The following is a 22,940-nucleotide window of genomic DNA, read 5'->3' as shown; positions in this document are numbered from 1 at the left end:
GGTGATGCAGGCTGGTTCTCAAGTACAGTGTAGTCCCCAAGCACCCACAAAGGAATGTCCACACACTGTATAGGTTAAAACACAGTCTTTATATAATATTCGAGGTGATGTACACTATCACAGTAACTCACTTTGTGCTCAGAAATCAACAATGGTAAATACATACAGTTCTAAAGTGGTACCACAAACGTTATCAGATCTCATTAAAGTGCATACGGTCAGAATGTCACACAGATCAAAATAAAGAGGAAACCAGCAGTAGAGAGAGGAAGGAAAGCAAGATGGTTGAACAACTGGCAGAATACTGGTCACTACCGTTAAACACAGTTCTGTGTGGAGATCCCCCCCATCTGGGCAACCTGTAGAATAAAGATACAAGCCCAGTCCATTTATTGTTCTCAACAGCCTTCCCAATAGTTCTGCAACCCCAAAGTACCTGGCGTTGTAGCGTTCCCCGTTGGGCAATGGACGGCCCTTCTTGAGTGCCCTCCCTTTAAGGCAGGAGTCACGGATCGTCGAACGTCCGACGGAGAACAGGTCGAGCTACAACGGGGAAGTGGCAGCTTCGTTCCTAGCGGTGCTCGTTGACGGGAAAGCGTAAACGTCCTGCAAGGAAGAGGCGTGCGGGGCACCTTGGTGTCGATAGTTCTGGACCGCAAAGAGTTTGAAGAACTGTGGCCCAGCAAGGGCGTCGAGTCGTCTGCGTCTCTGTGGTCTTTGGGTGGCGGGAAACCCACCGGCGGATGCTCCTCTGCGCGTCGACGGTCAGGCGTTCTCCAGCAGGATACAGCGGCGACGATGCGGACAAGAGCGTCCTTGGATCAAATGAAGTTCTTAGGCAAAGGGGAGTACGGCGGCTCCGGTCGGCGACGGCGGTGGTCATTGACAGAGGAGGACAACAGTCCGGGTGCTTCTCCTGGGAGTTCCACAGCAGTCCCCGTATCGGGTCGGCAGCCTGTCGAAGGTCTGTCTACCAGGGAGCTTAGGCAAAGATCAGCTAGTGCACAATGGTCCCTCGTAGCTCGGGAAGAGGGCGCCTTACCAGGTCCTCTCTGGGTCAGTTCTTGGAGACACAGCCGCTTTCAGATTGTGAAGGAGAGCAACAGCAATTCTTCTCGTCCAGCAGGGCTTCAAGGTCAAGCTTCAGTTACTTCAGTTACTCGTCGTATTGGACTTCAGCTTCTGAACACGATTCCTAGCAGTGAGAGGTCCCCAGATATACTGTTGATCTCCCATTCATTCCGCTGGGTCACACTCAAGCATCCAATCACGACTAAGGGCATTCATGCAGGCCCGCAGCCAATCAGACACACAGTGCATTCAGGCCATTCACTTCTCTCCAGATACTCACAACAAGTTATGTGTATTGGGACAAGTACCGAGCCATTCAACACTCCATACTGCATTCATACTGGTTTCAGGCAGGGCTGTCTCAGTCATTGTGTCAACCAATAGATACTAGACACCCACAACATAGAATGCGTATTCGTCACACACTCCATTCACCCAGGTCCCTGCCACCAGCCCGTACCCTGCTCTGTGTGCCACACACAGGTGCCCAAAAACATACACTAGGGGCACAGGGTTGCACCCCTATCCAGGGGTGCCGTAAGGGAATCCCATGGGTCTGTTCACCAAACCAAAAGACAGAGCTGCACCGCCAGGAGTTCCACCTGAACTCCTGCGCTCAAACGCGACAGAACACACAATAAAAAGCAGTAAAAGACAGGGATACGAAGGCCCTGTCCCTCTGATGCATTTCCAGCATCACAGCCTTCTCTTGGACCCCTGCAAGCGGGGTGTCCTCAAAGGATCTTGACCTCTTCCCGGAAGGAGAATGCTCCTCTGACCGGCTGGTCTTGGATGAGGCTTAACCCTGCCCCGAGGCTGCGTCAGAGGCCTTGCTCAACTTGAGCCACACCAACAGTCTGCTGTATCAGTCTTTCTTGGTTTTCTTGGCACACCTTGCATCCATCCTCATCGTGGTCCGGATGCAGGTAGTACAAGCATTTATGGTCTCAATCTTCTACAAAGACGTTTCTTAAACCACACTTGGCACAGAGTTTGACGAGGCTGCAGCCTTCCTTCTTCTCAGCCTTGCTGAAAGGGTGCTGAAAGGGCATGAAGTAGGCCTCAAGGCCAGGCCTTTTCGAAACTTTGATGATTCGACTTTGATGGTAGCAGAGCCCTGCTGCTGGTCTCTATCCTGCGTCGAAGACGAACCAAAAAATAAATAAATAAATAAACGGTCAAATTCTAACTATTTTGCAAACATTTTTACGAAAAAACACATTAGCTCGCCAGGCAACTTGAGGACTCCCAACACTGAAGCGTGCAGTAAAAATATGAAGATAGCCTCCAGGGGTGGAGCATAGGGAGAGGACTGTCATTGGATGGGGGCAGTATTACCCAGAGGACAATGTTTGGTTTAGAAGAGAAATACAGTTTTAAAGTGAAAGTGAAACAGTTTTTCTTTTACCGAGGGATCCCAGCCCAACAACTGGGAATATTCATGAGCATGTGAATCCATGCCAGACCCCATGCTGGTGAAACTGCGTTCCGTGCACCACGGCTCAAACTTTCTCAACCTGCACACATTCAAGAAGGTCTGTGTGCAGCCAGTAATACCTCAAGTGCCTCTTCTTAGAGGTCGCCGTCAGCCCATACCTCATCCTGGCAAGAGCCACGCATGTAGGTTGGGGGACTTGGAGAGGCAGGAAGAGGGCCAAGTCCAGTAGCTCAGGGCACCATGCTCTCTGTTCGCCCATTCCAGAGCAATCAGGATCATGGTGTCTCTAAACTTCATCCTCCTGAGAACCCACAGAATGATAGGAATTGGTGGAAACGCATAGTGGAGGTCAAAGACCCACTCCACCAGGAATGGGTCCCCAGTGCAACCTTCACTGTCTTCACTGCCAACTTCTGAGTTGGCCCTTGTGGCAAACAGATCCACTGCCGGGGTACCCCACAGGGCAAAGATCTCTTCGAGAACTTCCTGGGACTCTTCTCAGTCCGACCATGCTGTGCCTGCTCGGTATGTCCATCCGCCCATTCTCCGCTCCCGCCAAAAGGACAGCCAAAGTGGAGATCCTGTTCTCCAGTAACCAGAACCATAACTGCAAAACCTCCCTGCATAGGGACGGTATCCGGTTAATTTTTCGAAACGCCATTTTGTCGAAAAAAAAATGCAGAAAAAAATAGCGAATTTGTTTTTCATTTTGTTTTTTTTGTTTTGTTAGTAAAAAAAAGTGTCAATTAAAAAAAATGGGGGTTTGATTAGATGTTTTTTCAACCTGCATACATTGGCTCTGGTTGGTTTTTATCGCCATTTCAAAAATAAAATTGAAAAAAAACCAATGGAAAAAAAAAAGAAAATTCCGGCAATTTTGTGTCGAGAAAATGGCATTCGAAAATATGGAGTTCGCAAATGTCACTATAAACCAATAGGCACATCCCACTGCCTGCTCAAGTAGTGCACAGCCACTGTGTTGTCTGTCAGAACGTGGCAGTCTGGGCTAACCTGATGGCCCGCAACTCCAGTCTGTTGACATGCCACCGGTGTCCCACTGGGGACCACTGACCTTCAGATCCCTGCAGTGAGCACCCCAACCCTTCAGGGACGCATCCATGACCACCAGGGCCTAAGGCCACAGTGGCCAAGAGGGTTCCCTCGCCTTCATGCTGCATTGGCCCACAAAGAAAGGTCATCAACCACCAACCTTGTTACCCTAAGAATGTCCTTCCTGGCCTCGAAGTACTGGGACCACTAGGGGGCTTGGCTGGGGTGCCCAGACCCAAGGCTTCGACCACCTTTGCAACAGTCTTCCTGTACTGAGCATTCGGCTAGCCACCATAGGGGGTCATCCTGTTGCAAGTCGAGATCAGGGATGTGTCAAGGCCCTTGCCTCGTGTGAACCCTCAGCCAAAGCCTACAAATTTGCTTGTTCTGAGAAAAGAATTCAGCTTCCCCGCTCATTGGCTCTAAGCCAAAAGGGACCTGACCCCCCCCACCGCCTCATAGCTTTGAAGAACGCCAACCAAGACTCAAAGGAACTGTCGACGGGAATCGCTCTAGCAAGCCCTCTCGGAGTCGGCGCCTCGAGGGCCATCAGTGCCAGTATCGACTTTGCAGTTGTCATGCATGAGAGTGTAGGACCAGACATGGTCAACTTGGTGCCGGAGCCTCCAGACTCAACTGGTGCCTTACTCGCCTGTGGCATTGAGACCAGGGCAGTACCCACGGCAGCTTTTTGGAAAAGCTGGAGCATTTGCTCCTTGAATGTCTCCCACTCTTCCATCTGGGTACCTCGGGTCGGGTAGGGTTTACCTTGTGCCTCCGACGAATCAGAGTCGTATCTGCACCAAGGGTGTATCTTCTTTTTGTGGGAGGATGAGGAGGAATGGTGTGAACCGCTTCGGGAATGCAACCATTTATTTCACCTTCTTATAGTGCCTGTCAACCTTCTCGAGTGCGCTGCTTTCAGTGTCATGGACAGACGATCTGACAGTCAAACACAGAAGGGACTTCGACAGAGGTTGCCAGAGGGCTAACTTCACCGACCTTTCCCTAATAGACTTCGGGGTCATTTGCTAACAGGAACTGCGCTGCTCGAACATAGTGTTCCTTCCCCAGAAACCACATGCAGATATCATGCAGGTCGGTGATGGACATTTTCGAGCTGCAGTCCCGACTCCGCTTGAACCCCGAAGCTTTAGGGCCCGACATCTCAACATATTATCGAAAAAAATCTCTCTCACCGAAGAGAACGTTACGAAAAGCAGAGTGCTGAGCATGTGAGAAAAAGGAAGTGCAGTACTGGTTGCAGTGACATAAAATATATGGCCGACGTCATGTCCACAGACGAGGAGTGGCACAGCCGAGTCAAGAGGAGTAGATTTCGAGTCGTACTGTGCCTACTGTCAAAAAAGATTAAGAGCAGCAGATGCAGGAAGGATATCCATCAGATGAGGAATCTGCAGGAGAATGCAATCCATTGAATAATATTTTGAGGTATTGCTGGGGAAACAAGAGCTCTTGCAGTGATTTTTCTTTTTGACATTGTGGCCCGAAGACCGTTTTTCAGCTCCACGATCAGCGACCACAAAGGGCCCATCAGTCACCTTTTTCTTTGTGGAAAAAGGTAAATAGTTTTGCTGCCTGCTCACAAAGTGGCTTTGGGTGCATCGACTGGCATTACCCGCTGTCCTGCGTGTCATGTTCCTCTGAGATAGTACAGGCAGATCCTGTGAGGCTCGGAGATTGACATTTGACACACACAGTCGGTGCAGGGTTTAAAATTCAATGACTTCCACAGAATTGACATGGCACGAAACGAGAAGTAATCAACTTCTAAATTAATCCTGAAGCAAGCAGAGTGCATCGAAAAAGGACAAGGGGCGCAGTGCCTCAATATATACTGGCCCCCGATGTAATGTCCAGCACAGGGCTTGTAGAGGCATCGGGGGGAGCGGACACAGAGCTGCGTCGCTTGGAGGCAGAAGAGTTTCCACAGAGCAGCTGCGCTGGGGAGATACTATAGATGAGGAATCCGTAGGAGGAATATATTTGAATTCTATTTTGCGGATTTATGAAGTTTCATTTTATGGCATCGCTTTGCATTTATCACCTTCGCTTTCTTACATTTATTTTGGTGGTCTGAGGGAATTCTGCTGACGTCCCCCTGCCCGTACATCTCTTTCACCATTTAAGCGTGCAAGGTCCTGGATCACCCATGGTCCGGGGTCACCCATTAGGCTCCCAGGTCGAGGGGGTGCATCCTAAGCCCCCAATTCTGCCCTAGGGTGTTTATCTCATCCTACATTGGTATAGGGGGTAAACTCTTGATAGCTAATACTTTGTTTTGGCTTCAACAGGGGCAGATTTACTGCACCAGTAGCCCAAATACCGTTATGGTAGACATTGTGGAGTTTAACCCCAAAAGTACATTCAATCATCCCTTTCAGAATCATGTACTCACTGTATTTCAGAAAACAGTGTTGGAAGATTTCACTTTAAATGTCAAGAGAGACAGTAATTTCACCTGCACAGAACGACAAACTCTGAAGAATCTGCTCGACAACACGGACATCATTGTCAAACCCGCTGACAAGGGTGGGGCGTTAGTCCTGATGAACAAACCTGACTATCTCGAGGAGGTAGAACGCCAATTTATGGATGCGGGAACATACAAGGGAATCCAATTCAACCCGACTTAGACTGTGAGAGTGTTGATCCGGGAGGTATTGGATGATGCAGACAAAACCAGCAAATTTCTTGGAAATACACACCCAATCACCCCAGTGTTCTACATCATCCCCGAGATACATAAGAGACTCACAAAACCTCCAGGATGCCCTATCATTGCAGCCACAGATTGCCTACTATAACCTCTCGCCAAGTACCTGGACAAGATCTTACAGCCATTGATCCAAGACAGCGCCACCTACTCAAAGGATACCATGCCCTTTCTGCAAAACCTTAAGGGGACTCCATTTGTGAATGGTAGAAACACAGTGTTCACCATGGGTGACACTTCCCATTACACCAATATAGTGCAAAAAGCGGGCTTAGAAGCAGCAGAATGGTTACTGCTGAGATCCTATAATTGACAAGGAGACAGAATTTTTGTACTGACCCTATTGAAAACTTGTCCTGATGAACAATTTCTTTAAATTCCAAGACAGGTATTGTTTACAACTCTTAGGTGTTAGGGAGAATTCTCTGTTTGGCTGAATTTCCTAACCTAGTGAGTGCCCCAGCAGCTTTGCTGGATTTCGGGAGTTTGTTTTTTTCCATCCTGCCAAGAGTGAGACTCTTTTCTCCCACTCTTGGACATGTATGGGTGTAATTCCTTTGAATATCAATGTGTTCTATGGGCTATGGGGTCTTTTACTCCATAGGGTCTCATATGTTTTTCTATGTGTGTTACACCGCACCCTACATGCCGTAACACTGGGGCGTCCTAGCGGACCTCCACCATAGACTCCATACCCGGGGACTGACTACTGTCTCCCCGGGCATGTAAAGTCACCATTGGCTTTACTAGACCTAAATTTACTAACAGAACTAGTACAAACCATCTTATTGTGGACGTACTAGTAGGGGTAATTCGATTACTCCTGGATCTGTTACTCGAGGGGGCACTGTCCCGTCCCCCCTCGTCGAGTTTTGGCTGGTGGCAGTGGAAACTACTTGTTATGTTCGACCCCGAACATAACCCTATGGGATTTGTCCCATTGTTGGAGATTGATACTTTTCCTCGTTAATCTCTAACGTACCACCGGTCTGCTTATCTTAAATAAGTTTATCGGATGGTATTTTCTGCCAGAACTCGGTTTTTAAAATGGCGTCTGTGTTCGTCTCTGTGACTCCTAAACCAAAGGTCGAGCCCTTTGTTCCACTTTTGGCGGGCTCTGTACAGAGACCCTCCAAAGTGGTGCCATTCTGTCTGGGTTACCACAGGGGTGTGGGAGGGGGTTTAGGCAACCTGGACCGAGTTGTCTTGCCAACTCCGGTCGCACTCTGGAGTGATTGGCCCAAGTGGTGAGCCTCCCCGGCTGAATGAATGGGGGTTTACTGCATAAAAGCAGGGCTTTTGGGACTGGATCTTCAGAAGTCGCCACAGGACCTAAGAATCCGACGAGGGTAACGCTGAGCCGACCTGCACGACGACACCTCCGGTGGAGCCCTGCGGAACCGACTCACCACTTCCCGACGACAGAGGAGATCTCCCTGCCGGAGAGTCTCTTCCCCTGACTGGTGGGAACAACCAGTCCCCTTTGCTTTTTATTCGCCTCAGGACGCAGTGGTCGAATTGCCCGTGCAGAGCACCTCGGCAACCGGATAGCCACTACCCCTGTACCGCGACCAAAAGGTGGTGCCTTGTGACGGAGCACTCCGCGGCTGGTCTCTTCCCTGGTGGTGCACCGGACTTCACTTTTCTTCGACGACGAGAACATCTCTACTCTTGGCAAAGACCCGCCGTGCATCCACCACCAGGAACAACTGCCCCCGCCGGAGCTGCCCTCCACAACAAGGTACCGTGTCCGCCTGGCTTCCCTTTCGATCGGTTCGAGTGAGGTGTCTTAATCCTCCCCGTTCCGTTGGGTAGCCTCAAAGCTTTTCTCGTTCATTGTTCTGAACTGGTTCAATCTGCCGATAACAATTTGCTACAAAGACTTGAATGCATCTCCACTAGAGACTTTTTGGGACAACGCGCCTTGCCTCTCTCCGAGTGGGCCTGGCCTCCGAACTTTACGATCTATTGTGATTCTTGCCTTCCTGCCTTGCATTTTATCCGCGTAGGATTGAACTGTGTTGATTTCATAACCTGCCTATCTTTTTCTCTCCCGACCTAACAAATATTAGAGTGTCATCTAGGTTGAGGTATACACCTCTGTCTGAAAATAAGTGGTACCGGTAGAACCTACACTTGTCGAAATATTGCTAGAGGGATTGATCGTTTCTTCTTCGTAGAGTAATTGTGTTTGATTTGTTTGCCATGAATTTGCATAGTGTTTTCCATAGATGTTTCGTTATAAATAAATGCCTTAATATCTTTACACTAAGCCTCGTTGCGTGTTTGCTTGTCTTACTGGGAAGAATTGTCCTATCTTGTATACTCCACATACTGCTCAACTCTTCTTGAGGGAAGTCTGACTGCTCAGCCACAGCTACCAAGTGAATCTGTGTGGTACAGACTGCTACCAAGTGGGTTCACCGCCAAACACCTGTAGTCCTAAATCTTTTGCAGTGGTCCCAGAGGGAACTGCACAGGTTTCCGCCTAACATTAGGTACGAGCACGTGTGCCGCTATGGCATCGTCATTTGCCAATACATATATGTTCTACTTGGAGACCGAACAAGTACTAACCTCACCGAGATGGATGCGTCAGCTCTCCATATTTGTACGCTACATCGACAACGTGTTTGGCATTTGGACAGGACCCCAAGATGAACTGCATGAGTTTTTTGCAATGATGAACAGGATGCGCCAGAGAATCAAATTCACGACTCAAAAAAGTAAATCCGTTATCAACTTCTTGGACATGGAGAACTACAGCAAGGGTCACAACCTTGCAACTAAAATTTTCACGAAACCAACTGACAGGAACAGCCTCTTACAGGCCACTAGTTTCCATCCACAACAAACCAATGACCGTGTACAGTGTTTAGGGAGAATTCACATTTATGGCTAATTTCCCTCAACTAGTGAGTCCCTCAGCAGCTTTGCTGGATTTCTGTTTTTTTTTCCACCTGGTAAGAATGTGACCTTTTTTCACACTCTTACATGTGTTTTGCCATGTGTATTTCTACTGTTTGTGTGATCTTGGGCTCTGGAGCTACACCACTCCATGAGCCCCACTTTGTGTGTGCGTTACACAGCACCTTAAGTGCAATGACACAGGGTTGTCTTTGAGACTTCCCACTGACTCCATCTTTCTGGGGCTGACTACTGTCCCCCAGAAACACGTAAAGTTGCCATTAACTTTATATAGTCATTTAAACTACAGACCCAGTGCACCCATCTTACATGGAGTATTGGAAAGGGATAGTTCCTATTCCTTTTTGTTTGTGCCTCTCTGAGTTTTATGTTGCTCTCTTAACACTAAGACTTGGCTGGTGGCAGTGGTATCTACACTAACTTTTCTACCGCGATTATACTATATAAACGTGGTACTCTGTTAGGCTATTGTATTAGCCTCGAACTTAAACCCGCTTGACCAAATACTTCTTATTTTGGCTTCGGTTGGGTTTTATCGCCATTTCTTTTTCTTAAAGTCCTTCTGGTGTTGTACTTTGCGCGGCAAACCAGGTTTGCCTTCTTTGTTCGCCGACTTTTGGCGGGCTTCTGTCCAGAAGCCCTCCTTTGGCGTCTGGGTGTCTAGGTGGGCTGAATGTGAGGGAGGGGTTTAGTCACCCCCTGCACAGGGTCTCCTTGGAGACCTGAGTCGCACTTTGTGTCGATTGGCTGAGGTGGTTGTCCGGGCCGGACAACCCCCCCCTGCTGAGTGATTGACAGCCAGGCTGTGTGAATGGGGGATTTTGGCACAAAAGGCAGGACTCTTGGGCTGGAAGTCAGAGTCGCAACTGGAACTGCAAGGAACCGAAGAGAAGCGGAGAAGAAGGTGGCTGCTGCAACTCCAGAGTCCCGGTGAAGCCCTGCTGCAGTCCTGAGCCATCTACCCTTCAACGACAAGAGAAGATCCAGTCCGGAGTCTTCTTCCCTTGAGCCTGGTGGGATCAACCAGCTCACCTTCCACAGCTAGAGGATCCTCTTCTTGGTCGAAATCGCTGCACACAGCTGTAGTGGTCCGGATAGCCATCTGAAGAGCCTCTCTGGTTTTAAAGGAGTGCCCCTATTATTCACTGTTGCTTTGCTGCTCCTGGCTTCATCCCTGGGTAGTGCAGATCGCTCCAGGCGTCGTCCTTGTGATCCTCGACAACAGGACCCCTGTCCCATTGACACTGGCGCAGGCCTATTGGCTTTTATCTATGTTTTAGAAAGTGTCTCTTGATTCTATCTGCCTTGACAAAAGTATTGCCTACGATTTTTGTCCCCAACTCTCTTGTGTTAATTCATGTGCTAAGTGTGTTTGACTACAAAACATTTCTTCTCGCGGGTACGCTTCTCTTTTCTAAGACCAAACTGTCATTACTGTCAAAAAGTGATCGCGTAACAACCCCCGTTAAATTCTTTGTTTCACAACACCGGACTGTCAAATCCAAAGGTACTTACCTTGAATTGTTCTGCACAAGGGAAATTGTTTGTGTGTAGTGTATTTGAAGTGTGGTTTTAATTTAATAGAAGTGAAGTGTTTTGTGAACAGATGGTCTAAAAATAAATGTACTTTTACTTTTTAACCAAAAACCTTGAGTCAGTGTTTGCTTGAGTCACAGTAATTGTAGTCCTTTGTGTAATCTCTACTACTGCTCATTTGCTCTTGAGATAAGTCTGGCTGCTCCGCTACTGCTACCATTTTAACTGTGTAGTACAGGCTTGTACCAAAGGTGAAATTGTACTACCCCATGTAGTCTTAATCTTGTGTAGTGGTCCCTAAGGGCACTGCCCAGGATTCTGCCTAACATACCTCTTAGTCAATTTCTCAGTTACAGAAGGAACATATCTGAGACTGATCAATACGAGTGTCAATCCACGTCCCTGCAAAAGAAATTCCGGCAGAGAGGCTACAGTCCTACCCTCCTCGCGAACATTGCAGAGAAAGTTGAAGCAATTGATAGGGAAACTCTCCTGACGCCCAAACCTCCGAAGAGGACCAAACCACTAGACTATGTGACGACACAGAACACACAAAGTCGCAAAATCAAAAAGATCATACAAAGAAATTGGCTTACGCTCCAAATGGACCCCCCCCAATTACAGCCACTGTTTCAACAACTACCAACCTTTGCCTATAGGAACAGTAAGGCACTACGCAACAGTCTAGTGAGAGCGGAGATTCCTACTGCCCAAACACATAAGAGACAATACAGGGGGACACAGCCCTGCCACAACTGTCAGCAGTGTGGCAATATAATACTAGGCAACACCATCACACATTCCCACTCTGGGAACCAATTTGGCCTAAACATTCTTGTACATGCGACTCATCTAATGTTGTATATGCACTAAGGTGTCCTTGTGGCTATTACTACGTGGGCATGACAATGAGGAAAGCCAAAACGAAGTGGACCAAGCACAAGTAAAATATTTGCACAAAAAATTTGAAATCACCTGTAGCCATGCATTTTGTCAAGGCAAGACACACAGTAGCACAATTGAAATGTGTGATTTAGGAACAGATTGAATTAGGCAACGGGGGGAAAAGACATCCATAAAAGACTGTTACAAAGGGAAATTCTATGGATTGATCTAATTGACTGACTTAGCTCAAGGTGCATGAACTGCGATTTTGACCTAATGTGTTTTGTATAATCCCTGTAAGATCTATGGAGTGTTGCCATGTAGATCTGAAACATTAGACTGTGAGTAGGGTGTCACCTGCGAGGATGAATTCTTGATTAGCCCAATGGCATTGTTTAGAACGTACCTCTGTGGTACAGACTGTGAGCGGGCTTGTACCCAAGAGAGTTAGTAGATCTGTGTATAAGATATTGGCTGTATAGGACCCTAGAGCCCCCGTCGGATGACAGCAAACTTATACAGAGGTAATGGTCCCTACCCTGGGCAAGCTAAATGTGCAGTTGTGGGCCTTTATCATCCTTGCAGGCTCTTAGCTACACGTAGCAGGTTAATTTAGTTGCATTTGTATTTGTATTTTATTGAATTTTACCAGGAATAGGGCACTGAGCAGGATCAATTCTCTTCCCCCTGCACTTGGTCCTTTGACCTTTATGCTATTACCTTTTGACAGAGATTATTAGTTTCCTGTACCGCATGGGCTTGGAGCCGTGCTCAATACTTTTCAATGACCAAAAGCAGGAGTAGGGCACCCAGCAGAATTGTTTCTGCTATCTGGCCCTACACCCTGCTTGCATTTATTTTCTTCACCTTTTAGTTACGCTTACCATTCTTTACAACAAGCTAGTCCCTGACCACCAGCCAGATGTTTTTCTGCGGATTTGCCATTTCGATATAGCATCTGAAGGAACAGCAGAGTGTTTACACTAGGAGCAGGCCTTCATAGCAGTCCCTGTTTGATTATTAATCTTTTAATTCTTATGTATGATTTGAACAGTCCTACACTTCATTTACATTACAGGCGGTGCTGCCGTGTACCTACGTGAAGGCCCGCCCAGCGACTGAGCCTTTGTACTACACCTAGAGTCCCAGCCAAAGATGGTGCCCATGCTATGTGGCACCGACGCGCATGCGGACCAGTGCCATGGTTACCTTATACACAGTGGAGGATCAGGCTGCGCGTCTAGCAGAAGGTCGGTTCCGATCCCTCACAGTGTCACTCGAGGTAAGTGTACAGCCTAGGTACAGTGTAACAAAAGCTTAAGGAATGGTGTAAGCATATTATCATTAGTCGAGTCGCTATACAGGTAATGATGCCGCTTGCTTGCAGCCTGGTGTACCTAATATACATACCGCGGACATAGACAGTATATTGATGCACACAGTTCCCTCTTTACAGAATATTATGTTCACATTTATTGGAATTATGCGCATCTCACGGAACATTGCGCTTAGCAAAAGAGTACAGATGAATGCAGGTTATGCTGCCCTGGAGCATTATGCTCATTGATATTTAATTTTAGTGCATTCACAATATTGCACCCACGTGGTAACACCACACCGCTTTTGACTTAAATTATAAATAATGTAATAGATTAAGCCATATGGTGACCGAACCGAGTTGCTCCTTGCACTAGGTTCTTGACTCTCCGAACACCCATATGTTGACACTATGGTATCCCTTTAGATACCGTTCTTACATACGTATGTTTATCCTATTATCACCACTGAATACAGTTTTTCAGCGGCCGGACTGCATATGTACTGCCCGGCAGTTTTTGATTCCAATACAGCCGGGTGAGTAGTTTGTCAATCTATGGCAAATCGGACCCTATTGTTGTATAGAGCGTGGTGAAATATGCATAGTGACACGCATTTCTTTTAACAGGCAGGACTCTACTACATCCTTTGCCCCTAATCATAGGGATTGAAGGTCAGTACTTCTGGTTATTGAATGGATATGCCTTTGTATTGAACTATTTAGAAGTGATTGGATTAAGTAAGTCTACTTGCTGCCCCTTAGGTGAACACAAAAATAGAAAAGCTACATTATGGAATACTATGAAACTATGAGCTCCCAAGCCCTGAAGATGGATTTTCAATAATCCGAAACGCGTTGGCAATCTTGTATTTTAGAGGAGCCCATTGGACAATCTTAGCTAATGGCTATATGTCGCAATACAAATTTGTGCAATGGATGCAACACACATCTCACTCAATGAATGTTTTTGATTTGTCTTGATTTTAACTGATTAGCTCTGTATACATTTAACACACATGATCATACATTTTGATATGTATTACTACTGTTTTCCTTTGATTACAATTTTTGGAACTTAATGAAGACTGATGGTACTCAGTGATGGGTATTGGCACTCATTGATGGGCATTTGTTGACTGAATATTATCAGTGATCTATATTTAGAAAAATTGCTCCTTACCTTAAAATGACTCTTTAAATATGAATTATTGAAATATTTACATAACTGGTCTACTAGGAGAAACCCAGTGTGGTTATTCACCATTCTAGACCTCAAGGTTACTTTGGACCACAAGGGATATAGGGATACCAATTGGCAACAACCGGTTGCATTTTGTGTAGTTGAGACTTTTCCCTATTGCACCTGAAATAACACTTTACATTTGTTAGTGTCTTAATCGTGGTTATACCCTTAAACTAGACCCGAATTACACGGTTGTGCCTCCCATACCCAAAGCAAAAACAAAGAGATGATGGCCGGAAGGTTTAGAATGAATCTTAACTTCCGGTATTGCTCTGGGCAACCCTCCAGACCATCGTTCTACGGCTGCCAAGCCATTACAGAATGGGAAAGACCATATGCAAGGCTTGGTCCCACCTCAAAAGGGACAGTCCAGCTCGAACTGCTAGGTCACATCCCTTCTGCACGAGACCACAAGCATCTCCAAACATGTTTCAGCCTTGTTGGGCCTCATCAGTGAGGAGGAGCTTGGGTCTCTAGGCCCAGCAGGCACAGGACCCACGTCTGGGCATACCCGTCCCACTCGGGGCGACAAAGCAAAAACAAAGAGGTGATGGCAGATTCCTTTCCAAGATACGCCTCAATGGGGATGTTTGTGGTCTCGTGCAGAAGGGATGTGACTTAGCAGTTCGGGCTGGACCAAGGGGACCAAGCTTGATTTGCATATGGTTTTTCCCCATTCTGTAATGACTTGGCAGGTGAAGAAAGATCGTCTGGAGGGTTGCCCAGAGCAATGCCAGAGGTTGAGATTAATTCTAAACCTTCCAGTCAACACCTCTTTTGTTGTGCCTCCCATACCCACCTTTCTACAGACATTGTGGCATATCATATTTTTTAGTCCCACTCTATTTTGTTTTCAGGGCTTCTTTTCTTCAGGGTTACCATGAGGCAGGCCCAAAATACCCATTATTCCCACATGGGCTCTTGGTGAGCCTGGTGAGGCAGTCTCCCTATTGGTTTGAATGGGTCTAGAGCAGTTCCTGGCCCTGGTCATGCCACTACACTTCCTGTGTGGATGGGCCGTATGTTTGGCGGTTTTTGGGCCCAATCTGATTGGCTTGCCACCAATACCTTAGTCTTAAAACCCCTAATGGGATTGCCCCGCCCCTGAGAGGTAAACATATGGGAAACCTAGCTCCTGCATAGTCCTGCTGGACGTTTAGAGGATGGCTTAGCAGCTGGAGGATTTTGCGACCGAAATCCTTTGTGGTAGATTTTGAGAGCCAGTCTGGCCATACTGGTTGGACTGGTTTATTTTTCATGTGTTCAGGTTTGCATTGTAGGGTGCTGGACAACCTTCCTGAGTCTTCATTGTCCTGCTGCTGGTCCGCCACATCTGGATGGATCACGCCCTTTTATCCTGGAACCATTTTCCAGGCTATCATACCAGCGTTTACTACCAGGATCTCATGCCTTGTTACTGGAAGGTGCCACTGCATGGAAGGGTGTTGGCACCACAATTGTCCTACAGTCAGAGATCGTGTTTGCAGGGGTGCCATCCACGTTTGCCCACTAGGCCACAGGGGTCTACTTTGTGCAGGTTCCTCTGTCCACCTGGAGCCATCTCAGTCACTGAGTCTGCTTCTGGATGTTGGACCTCACTTCTGTGAAGAAGCCAAAGACATTGGAGTTGTCGCTGGCTGAGGGTTTAAGTCCCAGGGTGACCGGATCCTTCAAAGCGCATTGTAAAAGAAGCATTTACTTACCCGGATTGTTCGGTATCGTGGAACAGCGTTCTCAGTAAACAATGCCCTAACTCTTACCTCTAGGTCCTGGGTTGGTGTGTTGCCTCGATACTCATCCTGAGGTGTCCCCATGTCTGTGGTAAAAGATCCCTGCAGGCAGACCTAAACCACATTTAACCATTGACTTGCATTGGGGGCTATGTCCTTCTTGGCTGCATTCTTGTCCTGGATCTGGAACCTGGACCTGGATCTCTTCTTGGGGGTCTTCTATGGTGTCCCTGGGTACAGTTGCTGCCGTCTCTGCACCTGTGGAGAGAAAATGGGACATTTATGTATTTTTCACCACAATTACTTGTCAGCCAATATACTTAGTTACATTGTTTCCTATGTGACACCTTTTACAACACTACATGTGACACAGAAGCACTTACCTGTACTGAGAAATTATTCTAGGGTCCCTATAGGATCCCTGGAGTTCTCCACCAAGCCCCAGATTTTTAGTGACCACCCCTGATTAATTAGGGTGTTTAAACCAATGCATTACACTTCTGCCACAGGATATACATTGTATCACTGTGCGTTACTTTTGCTTTCCTCCTGGAGGGTAATATGCCTTTCTAGGCCAACGCAGTATAAACCTAAAATATATCCTTGACTTTGGTAGCAGCCCTGGCTCTATTGGACATTGTGTACCACTGTTTTAAATAACTATGTGTTATAACACTGTGGTGTGCGCATATGTCTTAGGTGAAATATTTACCTAGAGTAAAGTAGGAAACCAGTGACTGAATTCAGTGTTGCTTCTTGGATCCTAATCATGATGGTATTACTGTATTTTTATGTCTCAGAATCTAACCTTTACTCACCTATGAAGATCAAATGTATAGTGCCTGCCACCAGGTAAGGGGCTTGCATTTTAGGGTAAAGATGGAGTAATGGCTTAACTGGCCATTTACTGTTTGTATATCTGCACTATGCTCGGCTGTGTGTTACGTTACATCTAAGCACTCCATTTTCCTTAGATACATTATATGTGTGACCCTGTAATAAAAGTGTACATGTGTCAGTTTGGTACGTTCTTTAGTGGTGACTACCCTAAACTAATTGTGCATCCCTGCTAGACTTTCTCCCTCCTGAAGTTAAGCATGACTGCTCTGCTACACTTACCATAAAATAGTTTGATCTTTCATTTTGGGTGATATATGGCTCCAGCACGGTCAAATAACTTGGTAAGGACACAGTTTTCTTTTCCAGGTGTGGTTTTCAGGATCTGATGCAGAGATGATGATCCAGAAAAGTATTTACCTCCAAGCCTTAAATGAAGATTTCAGGGAGGAAGGCACATGGAAGGTGAGGCAACCTGCGAAGATGACTCCTGGTAGAATGGTGGACAAAGAAGGCAAGCAGCTCAGAAGAAAACGTCCCACGATGAGTCCAACGAAAGGAGGCGCCTTTTGACATCCCAAGCAGAAGATCAGTGTAAAGACCGGAGGGGGGTGTCTGTACTTCTGCTCTCTATATGGTAGAGGAGAGGCACAGAGGACCTCTGCCAAGATTCTCCATTATAGGTACGTGGTCGAGCAATCAAGGCCTAGCTTCTCAGGAGGTGATGCAGGCTGGTTCTCAAGTACAGTGTAGTCCCCAAGCACCCACAAAGGAAGGTCCACACACTGTATAAGTTAAAACACAGTCTTTATATAATTAATATTCGAGGTGATGTACACTATCACGATAACTCACTTTGTGCTCAGAAATCAACAATGGTAAATATATACAGTTCTAAAGTGGTACCACAAACGTTATCAGATCTCATTAAAGTGCATATGGTCAGAATGTCACACAGATCAAAATAAAGATGAAACCAGCACTAGAGAGAGGAAGGCAAGCAAGATGGTTGAACAATTGGCAGAATACTGGTCACTACCGTTAAACACAGTTCTGTGTGGAGATTCCCCCCACCTGGGCAACCTGTAGAATAAAAATATAAGCCTATTCCATATATTGTTCACACTAGACTTCCCAATAGTTCTGCAACCCCAAAGTAATTGTCTAGCCAATATTACTGACATCTCACCACTTGCCTGGACCGACCACCACTTGGTATCGTTCTCGCTCTCCACTAACAGACCTCTACCTATGCCGACTAGCAGGGCTCCACCCACACTCACAAGAAATAAAAAGAGTATCACTGTGGAGCGACTTCTCCCGAACTTACTCCCCACACTCAACACACTCCCCGACAACCTGGATCCTGAGACCTTGGTCAAGGAATACAATAAAATTATGTCCACATCTCTAGACTCAATAGACCCTCTTAAACTCAGACCAAGCAAGTCTAAAAAGCATCTAAATAAATGGTACACAACATTCCTCAAAAACTTAAGACAGCAGAAAAGAAACTGTGAGGCTACTTGGAAAAAAGTCCCTTCAGTAGCCAATAAAATCAAACTCACCAAACTAGTGGCCCTGTACAAAAAAAGATATAATCCTAGCCAAACGTGCCACCTTCGACTCCCGTATCTCCCATGCCAAATCAAACATGAAGGAATTATTCTCTGTCCTAAAAGAAATAGAAATCCCCATAGCACTTCCAGATACCTGCATTAAAGACAAGAATTGGTGTTCAGAAATCCAAAATGCTCTAGCTAATAAAATTGCTACTCTACAAAATAAAATCTCCTGTAAAAAAGCATCCTTGAATAACCCACACCTGACCAAACCACCTGGAAAGCAGACCTCAAAAGAATCCACCCGCTTCAACTTCACTAAAGTGACTGTACTCGTAGTTGAAAAAATCATCCTGTCTCTGAAACCTTCCAACTGCCAAGGAGACTTGTGCCCGGCACAGATGATCAAAGACGCTGCCCGTGACCTATCCCCATTCATCACAAAATTAATCAATGCCTCCTTTTCCACCGGATCCATCCCAACCAATCTAAAACAATCCTGGGTACTGCCTCTTCTAAAAAAAAAACAACACTTGACCCAGCCATTCCCACAAATTACAGACCCATAACGACTGTACCAATTTTGTTTAAAATCCTGGACAAGGTTGCCCATGTACAAATACAAATGCACCTGGAAGAACAGAACTTACTAGGGGTCAGACAATCAGGCTTCCGTCCCCAACACAGGACCGAGACAGCCCTTGTTGACCTTAAAACACAGATTGACATGCTCAGAGATAATGGCCAGGCTGCGTTACTACTCCTCCTCGACCTCTTTGCAGCATTCAACCTGGTCGACCACTCTGTCTTATGCACACACTTACACACATCTGCTCACTTCTCTGCCGAGGCCATCACTTTGATTAGTGCATTCCTTAATGGCTGAACCATGAGGGTTTTCTCGCCCAAAGATGCAGCAGACCCCATACCCATCACCTGTGGCGTACCTCAGGGATCTTGTGTCTCCCCCACTTTGTACAACATATTTACCAAGCCCCTTTTCGATGATCTGGATCATCTTGGTATCACCTACACCAACTACGCAGATGATACCCAGATCCTCCTTCCGCTTTCTGGAGATTATGGGAAGGATTTGACCTTGGTGAATAGGGTGTACATCATCCAGGCATGGATGGCCACTCACGGACTATGCCTGAATGATGATAAAACTGAACTCATCACCCTGAGTACCACGGCCAGCCTAAAGAAACTAAGCCCTGCCTATTCATCCTTCATGATCGATGGCAATACCATCAAGGTTGGACATGAAGTCAAAACTTTGGGCTTCTACCTGGACTCCAACTTCTCCCTCAATAGACAGGTGAACTCATTAGCCTCCTCTACGGCCTACACGTGCAAATTGATCCGTGCGGCCAAACCCTTTCTTTCCGACTTTAGCGGCTTAACCCTTGCCAGCGCCCTTATATTGTCCGGTCTGAATTACTGCAACGCTCTTTATCTTGGGTCCTCAAAAGCTACCACTAGCAAATTACAAATTCTCCAGAATAACGCTCTTAGAGCGGCTCTGGGAATCACCAGAAGAGACCATATTACAGTACACAGCCAACAGAACAATTGGCTCCCCATTAAGGACAAAATCCTCTTAAAAACTGTGTCACTTACCCACAAGGCCCTTAATAATGCGGCTCCTACTTACCTTATTGACAGATTTCACAGACGACGTCTCTGAGACCCACTAGAACAGCATACAGAGACTGCCTTTCTGTCCCCAACTACAAACGCTCTACCATAGGAGGCAACAGCTTCCCAGTGAAAATCGCCAAACTATGGAATTCCCTACCACCTACTCTCAGAATAGACCTACCTTACCATAACTTCAGAGCTAAAACCATCTCTTGGCTGAAGACGCAAGCTCTCTAACATCACTAGACCCTATTGCCAGCATATCCTTAGCCATCTTCACATAATGTATTCACCTCTGTTGATGTGTATATTTGTATATATTCCTGCCATCTTACTGTGTTCTTGTGTATGTACATACTATTACTAATGTAACTAAGCCTTGCAAATCCTTGTAACTGCTGCGCCTTGTTACCTTAGGGTATTTCGGCGCATTACAAATAATAAACAAACAAACAAACTTGTCGTTGTAGCGTTCCTCGTCGGGGAGGCAGGAGTCACGGGTCGTCAAACGTCCGACGGAGAACAGGTCGAACTACGACGGTGAAGTGGCAGCTTCGTTCCTAGCGGTGCTCGTTGACGGGGGAAGCATAAACGTCCTGCAAGGAAGAGGCGTGCCGGGCACCTCGATGTCAATAGTTCTGGACCGCAAAGAGTTTGAAGAACTGTGGCCCAGCAAGGGTGTCGAGTCGTCTGCGTCTCTGTGGTCTTTGGGTGGCGGGAAACCCACCGGTGGATGCTCCTCGGCGCGACGACGGTCAGGCCTTCTCCAGCAGGATACAGCAGCGACGATGCGGACGAGAGCGTCCTTGGATCAAATGAAGTTCTTAGGCAAATGGGAGCACGTCGGCTCCGGTCGGCGATGGCGGTCGTCGACAGTGGTGGACAACAGTCCAGGCACTTCTCTTTAGAGTTCCACAGCAGTCCCCGTATCGGGTCGGCAGCCTGTCGAAGGTCTGTCTACCAGGGAGCTTAGGCAAAGATCAGCTGGTGCACGATGGTCCCTCGTAGCTCGGGAAGAGGGCGCCTTATCAGGTCCTCTCTGGGTCAGTTCTTGGAAGCACAGCAGCTTTCAGATTGCGAAGGAGAGTAACAGCAATTCTTCTGGTCCAGCTGGGCTTCCAGGTCAAGCTTCAGTTACTCCGCGTAATGGACTTCAGCTTCTGAACACGATTCCTAGCAGTGAGAGGTTCCCAGATATACTGTTGATCTCCCATTCATTACGCTGGGTCACACTCAAGCATCCAATCACGACTAAGGGCATTCAGGCAGGCAGGCAGCCAATCAGGCACACAGTGCATTCAGGCCATTCACTTCTCTCCAGACACTCACAACAAGTTATGTGTATTGGGACAAGTACCGAGCCATTCAACACTCCATACTGCATTCATACTGGTTTCGGGCAGGGCAGTCTCAGTCATTGTGTCAAACACCAGATACTAGACACCCACAACATAGAATGCGTATTCGTCACACACTCCATTCACCCAGGTCCCACCCACAGGTGTACCCACAACATACAGTCGTTGAGAAGGCTCCAGCCAGTCTGGTCGGCACTTCCCCATACTACCATTTATGGAACTTCCACCCAACAGCCAGTCAGGGGGGGGAAGGGACAGAGGCAGGGCTTCCCGGGACTTCTGGAAGATCAAGGTAACAGGTGATGGAAGGCAAGAGGCCATGGGGGCAATTTTGTCTCCATCAGGAATCTACCGATTCCAATGACAGAGCCTGGGCATCCCAAAATGGAGGATGTTCAGGGCACCAGTCATTTCAGCATGGAGCTGCCACCAGCCTGACCCTGCTCTGTGGGTCACACACAGGTGCCCAAAAACATACACTAGGGGCACAGGGTTGCACCCCTACCCATGGGTGCCATAAGGGTATCCCATGGGTCTGTTCACCAAACCAAAAGAGAGGGCTGCACCGCCAGGAGTCCCACATTAACTCCTACGCGGAAAACACGACAGAACACATGATAAAAAGCAGTAAAGGACAAGGATACAGAGGCCCTGTCCCTCCGATTCATTTCCAGCATCACAATCAGGTGGGGGTGTTGATGTCTTAGCACCCTCCTGGACCACGACAGAGACCCATAGCCAAGCATAAGATCCTGGCATGAAACTGTGGGATGCGTCAGAAAACAGCTCCAACATGAAAGGCTTAATCCAGCAGAGGTAGAGAGGCAGCATGAGTCTTCAAAACCTTCTGATAGCATAACAGAGCAAGAGTGAGAATCAGGGAGCAGGCAGGGCCTTAGGTGCACTGAAAAAATGGGCTACCCAAAGGCGAGCCCATTAATCACTAGAGGCGGCTGGGGCAAAGGGTCAGATGACCAAAAATACTGGTTGATCAGTAGGACAGCCACTCAACCCAGACAATCACCAAAGGAAGTGAGAGGGAGAGCCCAGGGACTTCGTCGGGTTAAAACCTGTTTAAACCAATTTGAAGGCTGCCATGGGGGCTCACAGGAGGCACACAGAATCAGAAAGGTCACTGCATTGTTTCCCTAAACAAAGTGAGCCCTAGAAAACAAAATGGCTGAGTACAAGAATGAAAAAGAAAACAATTGGTCTCCCAGTGGCCACCAATTTGTTAACATTGTCTTAACAATGCAGTAAAATAACATGAAGCCAAAATAAATGACTTCCCTCTGTGTACCACGCTTTCTGATGGATGTTCCTCCCATGTATTTTTCGTCTATGATATTCGTCTCCCAGAACAGCTGATCTTCAGAAATGTTTCTGCTGTCAGGGGGCGCATCGCAGCTCTGCTTCAGCTGTTTGTACATGTGTGCGTGTATCCGACAAGAGGGGCAGGTAGGCAGGGCGATGAGGACTCTTTGGGAGGAACATCCATCAGAAAGAATATTACTGAACAGCAAGTCATTTGTTCTGCTAATGGATTCCTTCCTCCCACACACGGGGGCCTCAATACTGTCTGCTCAAGGCATCTGCAATCACT

The 22,940-nt window shown here is 47.1% G+C and overlaps 1 protein-coding gene across 3 annotated transcripts in view; it reads right to left on the bottom strand.

The window, feature by feature from the left end:
* Nucleotides 1–22,940, bottom strand: part of SCLT1 (sodium channel and clathrin linker 1) — a 1,687,870-nt gene that overhangs the window by 838,829 nt on the left and 826,101 nt on the right. The window lies entirely within an intron of this gene.

The sequence above is a fragment of the Ambystoma mexicanum genome, chromosome 6q (assembly GCF_040938575.1).
Source record: "Ambystoma mexicanum isolate Mex_15411 chromosome 6q, UKY_AmexF1_1, whole genome shotgun sequence".
Taxonomy (NCBI): Eukaryota; Metazoa; Chordata; class Amphibia; order Caudata; family Ambystomatidae; genus Ambystoma; species Ambystoma mexicanum.
Note: the sequence above shows the minus strand (reverse complement) of the source record. Positions and strands in the feature narration are given on the sequence as shown.